The sequence below is a fragment of the Macrobrachium nipponense genome, chromosome 3 (assembly GCF_015104395.2).
Source record: "Macrobrachium nipponense isolate FS-2020 chromosome 3, ASM1510439v2, whole genome shotgun sequence".
Classification (NCBI taxonomy): domain Eukaryota; kingdom Metazoa; phylum Arthropoda; class Malacostraca; order Decapoda; family Palaemonidae; genus Macrobrachium; species Macrobrachium nipponense.
This window is the reverse complement of record NC_087202.1, coordinates 53,815,455-53,822,861: the sequence shown is the minus strand read 5'-3', so window position 1 is coordinate 53,822,861 and position 7,407 is coordinate 53,815,455. Positions and strand designations below refer to the sequence as shown.

General features: G+C 37.7%; 1 long non-coding RNA gene across 1 annotated transcript in view; it reads right to left on the bottom strand.

Moving 5' to 3' along the window:
* Positions 1-958: 958 nt before the first annotated feature.
* Positions 959-7,407, bottom strand: part of LOC135222199 (uncharacterized) — a 253,543-nt gene continuing 247,094 nt past the window's right edge. The window contains exon 5 of the long non-coding RNA XR_010316203.1: positions 959-1,002. This is a non-coding gene — a long non-coding RNA (uncharacterized LOC135222199). The remainder of the gene's footprint in view (positions 1,003-7,407) is intronic.

The window sequence follows — 7,407 nt, the reverse complement described above, 5'->3', positions numbered from 1 at the left end:
AATCAGCCCGGAGTGAGAATTTATGTTGTGCTCGTTTTACCCTTAGATGCTCCTGAACGTTCATATCTGTTCTTGTGTTTGTGCTTTATTTCAAAATATTTCCACCCATTAACAATGGGACTAGATTAAATGGATTTAATCTAGTCCCATTGTTAATGGGACTGGATTTTATAAGCTATATATATAATGTTAAAATAAGTAACGTATATATTTATTTCCGAATTCCTTTCCTTCTAAGAAACATACTTTTCTTTACTGTCCCCATGATCACTGGCACTGAAAGAAGGCTCTTACAAACCAATAATCAATCAATCAACTTTTTCCTGTACAGGCACTATAATTCCATCAGTGTTGGAACCAACCTTCCCTCCCCCGTCACTTTTTTTTCTCAACGCAAGTAATCTGCGACAGTGAATGGTAGTTTGCCATCGCAAGTTTCTCTCAATATATGTACAACTGATGCAGCAAAAAGGAAAAACTTGTTTATTTTGTTTAGGACATAAAGCCGTTTATTAGTACCCATAACACTAGATTATTTATGGATGTCAAAAAGTAATCGAAAAGCCTTTTTGCTCTTACCATCGTTATTAAACGAAAATACATAATATTCTGGGACTGTTGTGGCAATGCTTTTGATGCCCAATGTAAAATAATCTCAAAACGCTACCAAAAGCCGTTCCTTATCATTCTTGTAATATATTATTCTCTGACACTAAAAATTTCAGTATGTCCCTTGTTCGTTACAGGTTACTCGTTTAGAAACGGTTATATGTCTTTTCTCGGTCAAAAAGCAAAGGCACCCGTTACTTCGGGCAAAAAGGTAAAAAATCTTAGATCGTGTGAGTTAAACATTGATAGTACAACGTAATTCTCAGCTGAATGAATGTAACTTGCCTACTCCTAAAGCCCCACTCGGCATTGGGCAGGAAATGACTGTCATCATCTCGAATTCTTCTCGTGTGTATTGTAATCTGGCATCACAAAGTCTAGAGTTGCAGACTCCTGTAAAGAGAAAAAAACGTTCTCCCTATAAAATTCTTGTTATTTACTAGGATGCAAATATTTTTGTACTTCCGTTAAAATATCTAACCATAAAATGAAGAATACCATAAGACGCTTTAATACTGAATACGAGGAAAGTAGATAACACTTTATCCGTTATGCAACAGACACATTCTCCGAAATCCTCCATTAGAAAAGAATGAAAATAAGTACTATGCTGCCATCTAAAAAAGTCTATATTACACACACACACACACACACACACACACACAGACACACACACGCACACATATATATGTGTATATATATATCTTATATATACAATATATATAATATATATATCTATATATATATACGAATATGTACATACGCACATACATATAAATCCATGTATATAAATAATATTTATAAAATATAAAGTATATACATATAAATACACACAGACACACACACACTCATATATATATGTATATATATATATATATATATATATATATATATATATATATATAATATATAAAATGTTACCATTACGATATTAATCATAAGAATATGTCTCCATCAACCAGATAGTATCTCACGAATGATGATGATCACCTATATGCAATCGAAACGTTAATCACTATCACGGGATGTATGTGAACATCATCATTATCATCACCGTTATCATGGACTGTGATTACGTCATCACCCTTCCACGATGGGTCCGCCATCGTCTCTCCGGTGAGATGATTCCGCACGTAAATTGAACGCTACCCAATGACGGCATCAATATGATCAATATCCAATAATGACGGAGCTTTGGACCACCCTTCTCTTTTACGCAAAAAAGGAGGGTGTAGGGCAGCGGAGAGTTGGAGAGATGGATGGACGGATGGAAAGTTCCCTCCTTTTCTTTTCCTTCCTTTTTCTGTTTTTTCGGTGGAAGGTTCCGTCGGATGCTGCTGCCGAATCGATGACCGATATGTAAGAGGATTTTAGGCATTCCCATTCGATACGCGGTGGCAGGGGGGCGGGGGAAGGGTTGGGGGGGCCGGTTCTTGCTTTTCTTCACGCTTATTTTTTTCAGGTTTCAACCTCAGATGCAAAAGTGGAATATCAATAATTGAAATAAAAAAAGAATATATATTGAAAACTTATACTTTATATATGTATATATATATATAGTATTATATATATATATTATTATATATATATATATATATATTATATATACTATATATATATATATATATATATATAATATATATGTTATGTATGTATTGTGTGCACACACAGAAAGAGGTTTACAAACAGGTGTAGTCCTTTCGGATATCTTCTGAACACTGCATCAATAATTCATCTGACGCTGTCACATTTATATCCGTAAAAACGTAAAAATCTGCATAACCATGGAAAGCTATAACCTGAATAATAGAATTAGATTTGTTATTATAAGGCTTTTATTCATTCTCACACATCCACACAGAGTCATTATAATGTCCCCCAAGGGTGACGCTACCAAACATCAAAGCCTCCTTTGAAACTCCTGCATCCTATTAGGAATAAAAGCACCGATTACATAAACGAAAGATAGGGCAGATAAGGACGATAACAGCAGCAAGGGCAAAAGGAACTAACGCACAGAACGACCAAAAAACCCCACTGAGGTCACAAGAGGTTAAGAGAGGTCATGATGGAATGGGCGAGACTAAGTGGCCGCAAAGCTACTCTCTGGGAACTTTCGTGATACGGGGTTATCTGTCCTTGAGGAATTTTCCCTTATATCTCCATCAACACCCTCCTCCTTTCTTCTTCTTCTTCGTCTCTCTCTCTCTCTCTCTTTTATCTTCAGGGGCGTCCCTTACTCAGTCCCCGGGTCGTCGCTTATCCCCGCGCGGCGTCTTGGGGCAAGTAATGGCCTCTTAGGTTGTCCCTTAAGGGGAGAGTTCTCGCACCTTTGCGAGGCGCCAAAAGGCTTTTAAGAATATTATAGTCTCACCGGCGCAAGAGGGCTGGCCTCTACCTTTGCTCATCTACTGACTATTCATCTACAGATGTCTCTCTTTATATTTGCTTATCTATACGAAAAGGCTTCTTGGGGACAGTTTTCCGTGACGAAAATGATGACAAAGATTGCAGGTCCACAATAATATAGCATGCGAGCATATGGTCTTTAATGGATAATAAAAAACTTTCGAACCTTGTACTACGTTCATCTTCAGTTAAGTTGACTGAAGATGAACCTAATACAAGAATACAATGTTCGAAAACATTTGATATCCATTAAAGACCATATACTCACATGCTATGTCATTGTGGACTTGCAACCAAAGACTTATTTTTAAAGTTTACTTACAAATGATATATATGATCTCTCTTCATCTTTGTATTCCTCTGTCAATTTGTCTGTTAAATTATACTTTTACATCTCATCTTCATCATCTGTGAATTTTCAAAATCTAACGTTCATTATCTCTCTCTCTCTCTCTCTCTCTCTCTCTCTCTCTCTCTCTCTCTCTGTAACATTGACTTGACACTCTTTCCTCAGACACGCCCTCAAATCTGGGAATCCTGGATCGAAACGAAACTAGTGAAAGTTGACCTCACTCACACTGGGACTCAAACATCCTCTGATACAAAAGGAACTTGTAAGCGGCTTTTATACTGATTTCTTAGGAGAGATTAAGAATAATTTCACCTCACATGTACACACAAATCTCACTGTCTGGTTTCAGATGCAGCTCTACGGTAGAATGCCAATCAGCTGCTACGGACGTGAACAGCTAATCCAATGTGTTCATCACTGATACATTTACATATGAATGTATGAATGTTTTCAAACAAATAAACGCATACGCACATACACATACATATATACTTATATATGTGTGTATCTATATATAAAACGAAACGAAGGCGAATTTTGACTACAGGCCTACATTAATATTCTTCTATATATATATATATATATATAATGAATATATAATTATATATTATATATATATATATATATATATATATAACATATATATCATATATATATAGTCTATACTAATATACTATATATAACTTATATTATATATATATATACATATATTATATATAAGCAAGCTTCCAAAAATTTGAAAGCAGATTTGATTCATGAACGAAGAAGAAAAAAGAATGACGACACTAAAAAAACACATGCAGAGCTTAGCACCTTCACAGAAATAATAATACCAAAAGATATAATAAAGGGAAAGTGAAGAAGACTAAAGTTCAGGGATTATGACAAAGTTCGAATTTCGGAACACGGGTTGCATGATTGCCATCCGGCAAAAGGACGCCTGCAATAAAGCTCCTAAAAGATGCCCAAACACGGTATCTTCCAGGGGTGGTTTGAATCATAGCGACCACTTGAGGAAAATCCCCACTTCCGCCAATCTCATGTAAGACCTGAGTGCTATTTGAATCTGGCGACATCACAATAAGGTTGAGCTCAGTCTAGAACTGAAGGATAAGAAATAATGGCAGAACTAACGCTTTGTATAATGCAGAACTCCACCCATCATCTCTGTTAGTGTAGGAAGGCTCACTAACAATGCATAAGTTTCTGACAGCATCATCGGCATCAGCTGGCCTGGCAGCTGTGATGACAGATAATTCTCCATTAATTAATTTGGATGCATTAGTTGATGTAGTTTTAACCACTGCGCCCAAGAAATAGTGAGAATTATCAAGCACAGTAAGTGTGGAATTAGATTAATCAGTGTCACTGCAACAATAATAGAATTGTCGGAATGTCTTGCGACAGGAACACAAGATAAATATATGCTTATTGATATATAACAATGTAAGAGCATATAAAAGAATATTTAGCAACACACGTAAACTCGGAAACAGCACTAAGTGAGTCAGACAGACAGACAGAGCGACACACAGACCGAGAAACAGAGAAAGCTCCCTTTACTGCTCTTTTGTATGCCATCATCAGATAACAGCATTTTTAGCTGCCTTCAACTCCCGTTTCTAACGAAAGGTCAAACAGTTAAATGTCAATCCAGGTATCCACGATAAAATCCATTATTGGATTGTTACATCCTTTGGCCAGACACGAAGATCAGACGATTCAAAACTTCTCTCCGAGTTTGAGAAATCGATGATGTCACCGCTCTGTCTTTCTTTCTATCAATCTATCTACCTTTTATTTGCTCTTTTGTTCTGGGAAATACTTTAAACAGAAAAATAATTTCAGTACAAAGCGAAACTTGTTATTGTACGCCACGACACAGCAGGAAAAATGGCAAAGTAAAAAAAGATACAGGAATCGTCTAAAATTTGGAAAGAATACAATTCAAATACTACGTTTGACAGCAAGGTTATAAATTAAATTGGTTTTATAGCGCGATCTATAACTAAGATGGGAGTGTTTTGCTTTAAAGATACACGCAAATTTAAAAGAATGATAATGAAGGTAAAGGGCCAAAATTGTGCCACCCGGTAACCATTAAGAAATGCCCCAAAAAAGCATCGAACACAACATAATAGTTGACCCATGATAGCGACCTCTTTCCTTTTGATTACATTATCCAGCACAAAGCGTCTCCCCCTTCCCCCACCCCACCCCAGGGAGGTAGCCCCGTCAGTGTACCTCACGAGGTGTACTGTAGACATCACTAAAGGGTGTTTGAAGCTATCCTTCGGGCTTTAGCGGCGTCCTCTTCCTAGCTTTTTACTTTACAACTATTCATGCTTCCTTTCTTCAGTCTTGCTTTCCAACTTCTCTGATTCTCACTTCTTAGTTTTTCCCAGTTCCACCTTTAATTCCTTGTACTTCGTCTCCTTTATTTCCTTGACCTCTTCATGTTGCTGTTCAACCACTCCAACTCCTTCTTTTTACTGCCTAAAGGGCCCCAATGCTTGGCTTGACGACCTACATTTCATAAAATCAACAAATTCTGCAATTCAGCCTCGTACATACAATGAGGAACTGCTCTCGTGTATATGAATGAAAGGCAACGTCTAACCTCCTGTACTGAGAGCAAAAATAGGGAAAAATTTCGCCCTCTTCACCTTCCGAAAAGGTCAGCTGTGCAACACCCCTGTGCTGACGAGCACTGGCAGTTAAGCACCCAAAGGCGATATCCATTACAGGACAAACTTTCCACCGACACGCACATTACGCTCATGTCTCGTCAGCATTTATGGCTCCCCAATTAGTCCCAGGCAGCAATGATGAAGACACTAATGTCGGGGACGACGCCTCATAAATCAAAGAACATTATCTAGGCATCCGGGGGTCTACTGGGAATAGCAACAGGTACTTAAAACAAATGACTGACCATCCCATGGAATTGTAAGCAGCTATTTGTGTGTCCTATCTGATCGTTAAAGACATGCATTACGGCAACCTTTAAACACTCAACAGTAGACACTAAGTTTTCTTGACACTGCTATCCTTATCAAGTTTACACACGCACGCGCGCGCAGACACACATATCAACTATTTAAGGATGAGGATACTAGATCCATTCCTCTCTCTTGATACCAATATGAGCACAGTGTTGCATTTCCGAGCACTAGCATGCATATCGAATGCCTCCAGTGCTGATTGGGAACAGTGAAGAGAACTGAAGAAACAGTTGAAAGAATCTGAAAACGTTTGCAAAATGGGAAAGTAAAGAGTAAATGTGAGCAAGAATAAGGCCATGAAAGTATATGGAAACTACAAGATGGAGCAGATTGAACGTAAGGAGACTGGAAGTAGTTGATTCGTGTAGGTATTTTGGAATGAATATACCAGCTGATGGTAGAATGAGAGAACAGGTGAATCACAGAATAAATGATGCAAGGATGTGTCTATTGAACCCAATACTGGACCTTCTGGAGAAAATGTTGAACCAACTTTTCCATATGGAAGTAAAATGTGGCTACTGTATACTAATTAGAAACAAAGAAGACTGAAGCATTTCAGATGAAGTATTTGCTTGAAAGAAAGGTTGAGAAATGTGGAGATGCAAAGGCACGGTAAAAAAAGTGAGGAGTGAGATGTATCACGGTTTTCTTAGATGATCCGGTTATGAAGAAAGACTGCAGGATAACAAGCTAGTGAAAACTTTGAACACAATTTAGAAGCGTTAGAGGGCAGGAAGAGATAAAAGCCTAACAACGTGCTGGACGGATGGACTGAAAGAAGTATTGGAAAGAAAAGACCTCAATGTCTATGGAGAGCCACAATTCGTGCGAGATAGGGGTGAATAGTCCATTAAGTGTAGGGATACCCTACTGGTGAGCCTTCTGTGTAATGTGTGAAGCGGCTAATGTTCCGGTAGTTTTCTGTACAGGTGGTCACCCACGATTCAGCAATTCATGTACGAGTGTGGCTTGATCATTATATTGTCTTTTCCAAGGAAACGGCTGAATGTTGAATAAATTCAATACGTT